Source organism: Gopherus evgoodei, chromosome 7 (genome assembly GCF_007399415.2).
Source record: "Gopherus evgoodei ecotype Sinaloan lineage chromosome 7, rGopEvg1_v1.p, whole genome shotgun sequence".
NCBI lineage: Eukaryota > Metazoa > Chordata > Testudines > Testudinidae > Gopherus > Gopherus evgoodei.
In genome coordinates, this window is record NC_044328.1 from 50,946,994 (window position 1) to 50,957,727 (window position 10,734).

The following is a 10,734-nucleotide window of genomic DNA, read 5'->3' on the forward strand; positions in this document are numbered from 1 at the left end:
AGGCGGGGCTCAGTGACATGGGGGGGCAGACTGACACCAGGCGGGGGCTAAGTGACATGGGGGGGCAGACGGACACCAGGCGGGGCTAAGTGACCACGGGAGGGCGGGCGATGGACACGGGGGGGCGGGTGATGGACACCAGGCGGGGGCTAAGTGACACGGGGGGGGCAGACGGACACCAGGCGGGGGCTAAGTGACATGGGGGCAGACTGGCATCAGGCGGGGGCTAAGTGACACGGGGGGGCAGACGGACACCAGGCGGGGCCTAAGTGACACGGGGGGGCAGACGGACACCAGGCGGGGCTAAGTGACACGGGGGGGGCAGACGGACACCAGGCGGGGGCTAAGTGACACGGGGGGGCAGACTGACATCAGGCGGGGCTAAGTGACACGGGGGGCAGACTGACACCAGGCGGGGGCTAAGTGACACGGGGGGGGCAGACGGACACCAGGCGGGGCCTAAGTGACACGGGGGAGCAGACGGACACCAGGCGGGGGCTAAGTGACACGGGGGGCAGACGGACACCAGGCGGGGGCTAAGTGACACGGGGGGGCAGACGGACACCAGGCGGGGGCTAAGTGACACGGGGGGGCAGACGGACACCAGGCGGGGGCTAAGTGACACGGGGGGCAGACTGACATCAGGCGGGGGCTAAGTGACACGGGGGGGGGGCAGACGGACACCAGGCGGGGGCTAAGTGACACGGGGGGGCAGACGGACACCAGGCGGGGCCTAAGTGACACGGGGGAGCAGACGGACACAGGCGGGGGCTAAGTGACACGGGGGGCAGACTGACATCAGGCGGGGGCTAAGTGACACGGGGGGGGCAGACGGACACCAGGCGGGGGCTCAGTGACACGGGGGGGGCAGACGGACACCAGGCGGGGCCTAAGTGACACGGGGGGGGCAGACGGACACCAGGCGGGGGCTAAGTGACACGGGGGGCAGACTGACACCAGGCGGGGGCTAAGTGACACGGGGGGGGCAGACGGACACCAGGCGGGGGCTAAGTGACACGGGGGGGCAGACGGACACCAGGCGGGGCCTAAGTGACACGGGGGGGCAGACGACACCAGGCGGGGGCTAAGTGACACGGGGGGCAGACTGACATCAGGCGGGGGCTAAGTGACACGGGGGGGCAGACGGACACCAGGCGGGGGCTAAGTGACACGGGGGGGCAGACGAGACACCAGGCGGGGGCTAAGTGACACGGGGGGGGGGCAGACGGACACCAGGCGGGGCCTAAGTGACACGGGGGGGCAGACGGACACCAGGCGGGGGCTAAGTGACACGGGGGGGCAGACGGACACCAGGCGGGGGATAAGTGACACGGGGGGCAGACTGACATCAGGCGGGGGCTAAGTGACACGTGGGGGGCAGACGGACACCAGGCGGGGGCTAAGTGACACGGGGGGGCAGACGGACACCAGGCGGGGGCTAAGTGACACGGGGGGGGCAGACGGACCCCAGGCGGGGGCTAAGTGACACGGGGGGGCAGACGGACACCAGGCGGGGGCTAAGTGACACGGGGGGGGGCAGACGGACACCAGGCGGGGGCTAAGTGACACGGGGGGGCAGACGGACACCGGGCGGGGGCTAAGTGACAGGGGGGGGCAGACGGACACCAGGCGGGGCCTAAGTGACACGGGGGGGGCAGACGGACATCAGGCGGGGGCTAAGTGACACGGGGGGGGGCAGACGGACACCAGGTGGGGGCTAAGTGGCACTAGGAGCCAGGGGGCAGCTGAGGCGCGCCCAGGGAGGGCGCACCTCGCCGGAGAGCTCAGCCCCGCACAGGGCTCTCCCGCCGGCCGCTCTCCGTGCCCCGGGGCGGGCGGCGGCGGCGGCTGCAGCGCCCCTACCGTCCGCCTCTGCCTTCCTCCTTAGTTCCAACCGGTTCGGACCGGCCCAGTGCCCTGCCCCGCGCGGAGCAGCGGCCCCCGCCCGGAATGCGCCAACCGGCAGCTGCTCGCCCAAGGCCATAAATAGGCGGCGGCGGCGGCCCCGCTGTCACAGCTGGTGCCGGGCTGCGCCGCGTCCCCGATGAGCTGCTGGCTGCACCCAGCGGAGCCGCAGGTAACGCAGGCGGGGCTGATGCCCGGGGGCGGGGGAGCAGCGACGGCGGCATCGCCCCTGCCCTAGTGCCCGGGGCTTGCAGCGCCTCGCTGCGGGCCGCGCGCCGGGAGCCTCGCTGCGCTCCCGGGCAGCCCCTGGAGCGGGTAACGGGTCCGCTCCGCGAGTCCCTGCAGCACGTCCCGGGTCGGGGCCGCAACCCCTGGCCGAGCGCGCGCCCACGCCCGCCTCGGAGCCAGCCGGGACCAGCTGCAGACCCGATCGCCCAGGCGGGCACAGAGATGCCCCAGCCCAGCCGCACTCACTTCTCCTGTCTGCCCCAGCGTCCGGGGCGCTTCCCAGGCGAGCCCTGCTGGGTGACGCCTCCTTGTACTGCCAACGTTTACAGGGCAAGGGCTGGCTGAAGGCGGCTGCCCCAAGCTCGGTTCGTCCCGGGTAGCATGTGAGTGTCAGAGCCGGACGGGCACTAGCCGCAGTGCTGCTGGGTGGCCGACAAGAGAAAGAGCCGAAACTCCGGTTCCCCCCGCGTTTGGGGGACTGAAATGAGGCGATTACAGCGCTTGTTGAGGTAGAGTTCTGGGTTGAGTTACATGCAGACACAAGGAGTCTGTCTTTGCGCAGTTGATTGGATTTAAACTTCTCTTCCATTGGCTTTTACTAGTATAATCGGAGGGGCTTTTGTGCAGTAAAAGTGCGCCCTAAACAGGGAAAGTAGTAGTCCCTAGTAGTTGGAAGAAGGAACTTAGACTCAGGACTCCTGAATTCTGTTGCTGGTTCTGCCCCCAGCTTGCTGTTTGACTTTGGGTAAAGCATTTCCTAGCGCAGTGCCTCAGTTTATCCCACTTATAGGACTGACGTTTCTGATATGTTTTTATAGTGTCTTGCATATAGTGCATAAAGGCCAGCCTAGTCCAGGCCCTACTGCAATAGAGATTTTCCATAACTTGTAATAAAAGTAGGTTTAATTCCTCCCTTGCATGGGCCATTATGAGGCTTCATTAAAGTTTCTGAAGCATTGTTAAGCATTCTAATGTAAGAAGCTACAAAAGTGTAGACTATTTTTATATATTTTCTTTTTTCTAGGTAACACATTAGTACAGTAATAGTATGGTATTTTTACTGTACACTGACATGTTACTGCTGTAAATCAGTGTGATAAAGAATTTGCACTGGTGTTAGATTTGGAGTAATAATGTGTTTAGCAATTTCACAGTTGCTTCTGCTTGGAGAGTGATAGCTGAAAATTGGAAGCATTATGTTTAACAAAACTTGTGCAGCAAAAAATCCAGTTCATTTCAATATCTTTCAACACCCTGTGTAGGGGAACCAAGAGCACCTGGAGTGTCTAGTTTCTGTTTATCCTTGTATGGGACAGACTGAACTGAACAACAGAATTTTCTTCCAAGATGTCACACTGGGGATGTAACATCCCGAACAGGTAGACAAGAAGAATCTGAGAACTAAGCAATCTGAGGGGAGACTTGCTTTAATGATCTCTAGGTGTATGCCTCTTTATGTAAACATTTATCATCCAAAATTGGTTTTGGGGTAGGTTATGTAATTTTGTTCTCTGTACCAGCAAGGAGGAAGATTTGTATTGGGGGAGGAAGGCCATGAGAATTGGTGGCTATAAAACATTGCATCAAGTCATAGAAAAGGGATCTGAAGGAGACCTGAGCACTGGTTGAGAAAACCAACAACCAAAGGAGCAGATATGGACTCTGATATGTAAGGCTACAGCTGTCAGCTTTTGACCTTTGCAACTGACATCTACTATTAAAGGAAGTTGAGGGACCATTCGTAATACATATGGTTTCAAAAATTATTTTTAAAAGTAGCCTGTTTCTGACTGTTAGTTATTTTTCACTTTTTTGTGTGGAGTGACCAGAATTTGAAAACAGTTATAATTGGTTATACTTAGCAGACTGATGTATCTGAGGTCAGCTCATCTAAGAACATGTTGATGCTTCTTTATGTGGATGTAGTTTGTGCAAGAAAATTATTAGATGGTAATTGGAGTAAAAATCCTTGATTCATTTGGCGATAATTTTCTTTTATAGAAAAATGTAGTGGAAGAAATGATTTAATTTTTCTTGAATCTCAGAGGTTACTTATCAAAGAGAAAGCAGAGAGTGAGTGGAGGAGGTAAATACAGAAAAGAGAAATTGAGGGGGGAATAGTGAAATTTATGGAAGTTTATATATAAAAATTGCAAGCTGGAGTGAAGGTAGAAAGTACATATGAGTAACTTTAAAGTAAAAACTACAAATCTGTTGTAATTAAGGAATAATTCGAAATTCAGAGTTATAATAAAACTTCAGAGAAACTTCTATCATTTGAAAGTATGAAAATTTACAGCTAAGGAGCTCCTATTCTCTTAACTCCGTGCCAATGCCCTGCGAATATGGAATGATTTAGTTTTAATCATGAACTTGTTATGCTGACCTCTGTTTCCTTTGCAGCCATATGCTGTCAACAGAAAATAATGTACTTTACAAATTTGTTGCTAGATAAATAGTAAATTGAAGACATTTATTCTCTTCTCTTGATTAAGATGCTATGTTCCACATACAGGCATCCTTGTGCTTAGAGATACTGTACCTACTGTATGCACACCTATTAGGTCCTGTTCATTCATATATATTTATCTAGCTAGATGAAAGCACTGGATTAAATGAAGCTAGCGTTGTGATAAGGCAAATTACCAGTCCTCTGTGGTGCACATTTTCAATAGTGCACATTAAACCTCTGCTAACTTGGTTTTGTCTCCAAATGTAAGATGTCACAACAGCAAACTGTAGATTTCATAAAACTTTTATGAAACATTTTCTCCTTTCGGTCTCTTCTGTGGCTGTTACGATTTATGATTACCAGATATATTTTACATAATGGGAAATTCTGATGCTAATTCTGCTAAATGTAAAGTTTAAATTTAAATGTCACAGTTAAAGTGCTTAAACTACTGTATTTCCATACTTTCCAAGTGTTTGGGTTTCTTTTAAATCTACTGATTTATTTATTTTTGAGTTTCTAATGCAGGGGTGGCCAAACTTTTTGGCCTGAGGGCTTTATCGGGTTTCAGAAATTGTATGGAGGGCCGATTAGGGGAGGCTGTGCCTCCCCAAACAGCCAGGCATGGCCCAGCCCCTGCCCACTATCTCTCACCCATCCTCCCCCTACTTCTTGCCCTGTGATGCCCCTCCGGGACTCCTGTCCCATCCAACCCCCCTATTCCCTGATGGCCCTCCCGGGACTCCTGCCCATCCAACCCCCCCCCTTCCTGACTGCCCCCTTGGACCTCTGCACGTATTCAACCCTCCCAATCCCCGCTGTCTGACTGACCTAACTCCTATCCACACCTCCACCCCCTGACCACCCCCCCGAACTCCCCTGTCCTCTATCCAACCCCATCTGCTCCCTGCCTGGAGCACCGATGTCTGGCGGTACTACAGCTACACTGCACTACAGCTACAGCCTAGTTGGAGCCAGCCATGCACCACGCAGCACAGAGCACTGGGTCAGGCTGTGGCTCTGCAGCTGTGCTGCTTTGCCACCCAGAGCATTGTGCCAGTGGCATGGCATGCTGAGGCTGCAGGGGAGAGGAAACAGTGGGGGAGGGGCCAGGGGCTAGCTTCCTGGGCCAGGAGCTCAGGGGCTGGGCAGGAGGGTCCTGTGGGCCAGATGTGGCCCATGGGCCATAGTTTGCCCACCTCTGTTCTAATGGCTTTTTGATGATTGCAGTGTTCTTGTAAGGTTGCTTTTACACTTAAATTACTGAGATGTATTCCTAACATTAATTCCATTTTAATAAAGTTTTGAATCTATGAATTTTCTTTTTGTGTATATTACGCACATTTTAAAAAATGCTTTTATACCTTGGGAGACAGGGAGCAAGACAGCCTAACATCTGCAGAAGACTGATATTCAGGCAGCTAGGGAACCAAGGAGCCCTTTGGAGCTTAATTTTGTGTGGTCTTTTTTGCTTCCCAGCCAGGCTCCATTACTTGGTTCCCCAGCTTATCACTATTCAAACAGACTCTATACTTTGACTCTTATATTGATGTTCTGCAGATCTGCTTATTATATCTGGTGAAACAATGGGCCTGATACAAACTCTAGGAATACTTTAGCAGCTGCTGCCTACTTTAAAAAAAAAACAAAACAGCAGGGAGACAAGTCTAGAACTGCTGTGGAAATCAAGATAAGGAATGAATAACTCAAGGAAGCTGACTAGGGAGCCAGAATGACTGCAGGATCTGCCAGTGTTTGGTGACTCCTGCAGAGCTTGGGAACACTTCAGGCACGCCGACCTGATGATAGAGGAGAGAGAAGCCAAGGTGAGTTTAGGAGCTCTGTAGGTCTACAGGAGTCACTAGGGAAATAGGAGTCCATCTGCTTGTTATGGTTTATTCTGATACTCCGTCTCTTTTGGCTGTTGCCTTACTGCTTCCCATATGTACATGTGGTAATACATTGTAATCTCAAAGCATCCTTGTATTGCATAGACAGCCAAATTTTTGTAATGGTTAGGGCCATACCGAATTCACAGTCCATTTTGGTCAATTTCATGGCCATAGGATTTAAAAAATCATAAATTTCATGATTTCAGCTACACCCTGTACCCAGATATAATGTGACCCAATATAACACGAATTTGAATATAACACGGTAAAGCAGTGCCCGGGAGGGGGGGAGTGGGGTCCCACTGCAGCGGATCTAAGCAAGTTCGATATAAGGCAGTTTCACCTATAACACGGTAAGATTTTTTGGCTCCTGAGGACTGCGATATATCGGGGGAAGAAGTGTATTTAAATCTGAAATCTCATGGTGCTGTAATTGTAGGGGTCCTGACCCAAAAAGGAGTTGTGTGAAGGTCGCAAGGTTATTGTAGGGAGTGTTGTGGTATTGCTACCCTTACTTCTGAGCTGCTGCTAGTGGCAGCGCTGCCTTCGGAGCTGGGCAGCTGGAGAGTGGCAGCTGTGGGCTGGGCCTGGACTCCCAGCTCTGAAGGCAGAGACACTGCCAGCAGCAGCGCAGAAGTAAGGATGGCATGGTATGGTTTTGCCACCCTTACTTCTGCACTGCTGCCTTCAGAGTTGGGTGACTGGAGAGTGGCAGCTGCTGACTGAGAGCCCTGCTCTGAAGGCAGCAGTGCAGAAGTAAGGCTCGCATTGTATGGTATTGCCACCGTTACTTTTGCGCTGCTGCTGGTGAGGCGCTGCCTTCAGAGCTGGTCACCCGGCAGCGCTCTCTAGCTGCCCAGCTCTGAAGGCCTAGAAGTAAGGGTGGCATTACTGCCCCCCCATAACTTTGTGACTCCCCACAACTCCCTTTTGGATCAGGACCCCCAATTTGAGAAACACTGGTCCCCTGTGAAATCTCTATGCTATCGGATAAAAGCACACAAAAGACCAGATTTCGGGGGGGGGACCAGATTTCACGATCTGTGATGCATTTTTCATGCCCATGAATTTGGTAGGGCCCTAGTAATGGTATTCATGGCAGTCATAACTTCCATGATTTCTAAGTCTTTTTCTGAGGTCACATTTAAGCTTTTCCTGTCCCCTTTTTCTGGGGTCCATTATCTTTTCCCTGTCTTGGCTCAAGACATGTCATTGACCTTCCTATGTGTGGCTGTGAAAATTCTACTTGTCCTTGCTTGTGGTGCGTGTTTGTATATTCTGCTGGTACCTTCTGCATGGGGCTGGGGCTGGAGACAAATAGCAACAAAATCTTCAGGGCCTCCCATGCAGGTGGAGGCAGCAGATCTCTAGACAAGGAGCTACTGGTGAAGATTCTGCTCCCACTGGCATCTCCTGTGCATAATTCTAAATATTACACTACAGCATGCCCTGTTCAAGGAAGCACTGGAGATTCTATCAGCAAAGACGTACAGTAGCTTCCATGTTGGGTTTTGAGAGAACTCGAGTGAGACCAGACTGCTGCCAGGGACATGGAAGTGATGGACAGTCACTTCCTCTTCCCGCCAGTGCTGTTGCGAAGTATGGCACAGGGGGTTCTTATTCCTGGAATCTTTCCAGCACACAGAAATGCCTTCAGGAGACACGTTCCTGTCGATGAGACTTTATTTCCTCAAGGAAGAGTGAAGGGAACCTTTGCTGACTTAGGATATGGGGGGGTTTCTCCTGACAGCACTGAAGGTAGGAGTAGGTAGCTGAGGACACTGCACTGAGAATGAAAATTCCATTGTTGCCTGTCCCCATCTATACAATGTGATGACTGGAGAAGATGCCAGCAACTGGTAATTGAGGTAAAGCTCTGACCGTCAGTGGCTGGAGTGTATTGGTAAGAGAGCAGTTTGTGAGAATGACAAAGAAGAGTTTGGGTTTTTATTTTGTTTTCAGAGTAATCACTGAAACTTCCTGGTAATATGTTTAGACTTTGAAGGCTGTTTTTTTTCAAGGAAAAGGACTAAAGACTTAATTTAAAAAATAGGTGTCTTAATGAATGCCAGATGACACACAAAGTCCACTGGAGCCCAATGAAACATTCTAATTCCAATTCAACCATGAGTAACTTCTCAATTATGGCTGCACACTTGTAAAGTTAGCCCTGTGCTCTTGATCTCAGCAAGACCTTTCAAATAAATTACATTTGAAGTTTCTTGAGCAAGCTGTTTTTTTCTGAAGTTTGGCAGCTTCTTCTAACATCTATTTTTTCTAAGTTCCCTATCTCAAAAATGATGTATCCAGATTACCTCAGATCAGATACCAAAAAACTCTGTTGCTTAGACAACACAAAATTTAAAGTAGAAATGACTCAAGTATTTTAGGATAAGGACAAAATCAGGCTTATCAATGAAAATTTTCAGCTTGTGATTATGGCATAATAAAGTTTGCTAGAGGCTTTGATTGTGCTTGGTAAAAATAGTAAATCAACATAATATCTTTGTCTTATTAGTAAAGAAAATCTGATATGTGAATGGAACTATTACGTGCATGATAGGATGTACGCTTTTACTGATATCAATTTACAGGATTTAATGTTAATTACAATGTAAAAGGTATGTTTAGGAAAGATAATAATGTGCCTATATTAAGTACCTTTAATTTTAATTACTAAAATGAAGCAAAAAATATCTTCACAGTGCAAAGTAAGAGCTTCCAAAGTGTATCAAGCTAAATTGTCAGCTGGTATAAATTGGCATAGTTGCATTAAAGTCACTGAAGTTATGCACATTTACTCCAGAGGAGTATCTAATCCAGATTTTTAACCCTTTCCTCCCCCCCCCCTTTGTCAATTAGAGCATGACAAAACATTTGTGATCAAGACTTTTTTTTCTTTAATGTCTGGAACAAGAACAACTGATTTAAACAGTTTTTGCTGAGCCTGTATGCCAAGTTTCTGAGCTTCAACACAATAGAAATTAAAGGCTTGATGCTGCAGCTAAAATGTAGAGAAAAATATTCATCATAGAAAAATATTGTTTGTGGTATGGATTGTTAGATAACATAACAGAATAGAGATTTTAACCATATTTTTAAGTGCAATCACCACTTCTAGTATTGTATTAGTTTTCTGAGAACTTCCCTGTTTTGTTTGTGTCTGCAAAGTAGCCTTTCTTGAAAATATTGCAATATGCATCACTTGCTATTCACATTGAGCACAAAAAATTCAAATAATATAGAGATATACCTATACCTATCTCATAGAACTGGAAGGAACCTCGAAAGGTCATCGAGTCCAGCCCCCTGCTACCTTCACTAACAGGACCAAGTACTGATTTTGCCCCAGATCCCTAAGTGGCCCCCTCAAGGATTGAACTCACAATCCTATGTTTAGCAGGCCAGTGGTATTTTAATAGAAAAGGATTTCTGCAAACCCTCTAGTAGTTGTGTGTATAATATTTTGCAGAAATGAGAAGGTACCATTTTATATAGTCTGAAGGGTTCTGACTACAGAAAATGTGTATATTTTTAAATACTGTTGATCAAAACTGCATTGTCTTCAATTATATGATAACACATCTGCATACAAATAATATAGAGTTGATAGCAGCTAACATATCAAGAGGAACTTACTAACAAGAAATTATGAGAGAAATTTAATAGAAAATAAAAAGAAAAAAGCCCTTGATTCATAACTGATAGTAATATATTCTTAAGACAGTCTGTCCTCTTGCAACCCTGTAAATCATTCCTAAAGAGCCCTAGCATGGTCAAAGTTTGTTTTATGTTTGTAGGCCTGTATTTTTGCTCTTCTTGGGTCCAAGGTTGCTGTCAGCCCCTAATTGATCAAGAAAGGGTCAGTATTTCTCCACTCAGTTAAGTTTTTTGTAGTTCCTAGTAGTGGTTTTTTTTTTTTAAAGGATCAAGCGTTCGCCAAGAGCTCAGACTTTCATATTTGTTTTACTATGCTAGCTGTCGGCTGTTTGTGCTGAAAAACTTTTTTTATCTAATATTTTCCCCACAGGTAGACTTACCAAGTGGAACTGGACTAATATATTCTAGAAGGTTGAAGGAGTCTAGACCATCTTCTGTAAGTGTACTTCTTAAATCAATTGCATCTCTATTCCCACCATTTTCCATGTCTCAAAAATGAATATTTGTAAAAATGTTGACTTTTGTCTTGTGAGCTTTCCATAATGTATTCCTTGAATTTTCACTGGAGGTATGCGATTCTTAGCATATAAATTTTGT

At 48.4% G+C, this 10,734-nt stretch overlaps 1 protein-coding gene across 4 annotated transcripts in view; it reads left to right on the forward strand.

The window, feature by feature from the left end:
• The first annotated feature begins 1,979 nt into the window (after window positions 1-1,979).
• The window catches only part of SLC16A9 (solute carrier family 16 member 9), a 39,405-nt gene continuing 30,650 nt past the window's right edge, over window positions 1,980-10,734 (forward strand). For 2 of the 4 annotated variants that reach the window (XM_030571036.1, XM_030571039.1), the window contains exons 1-2: window positions 1,980-2,077; window positions 10,508-10,573. The gene's annotated coding sequence lies outside the window, so the exon portion shown is untranslated. Of the gene's footprint in view, window positions 2,078-2,373; window positions 2,643-3,777; window positions 3,803-10,507; window positions 10,574-10,734 lie in introns of those variants that run through there. The other 2 variants (XM_030571037.1, XM_030571038.1) reach the window with 2 other exon arrangements.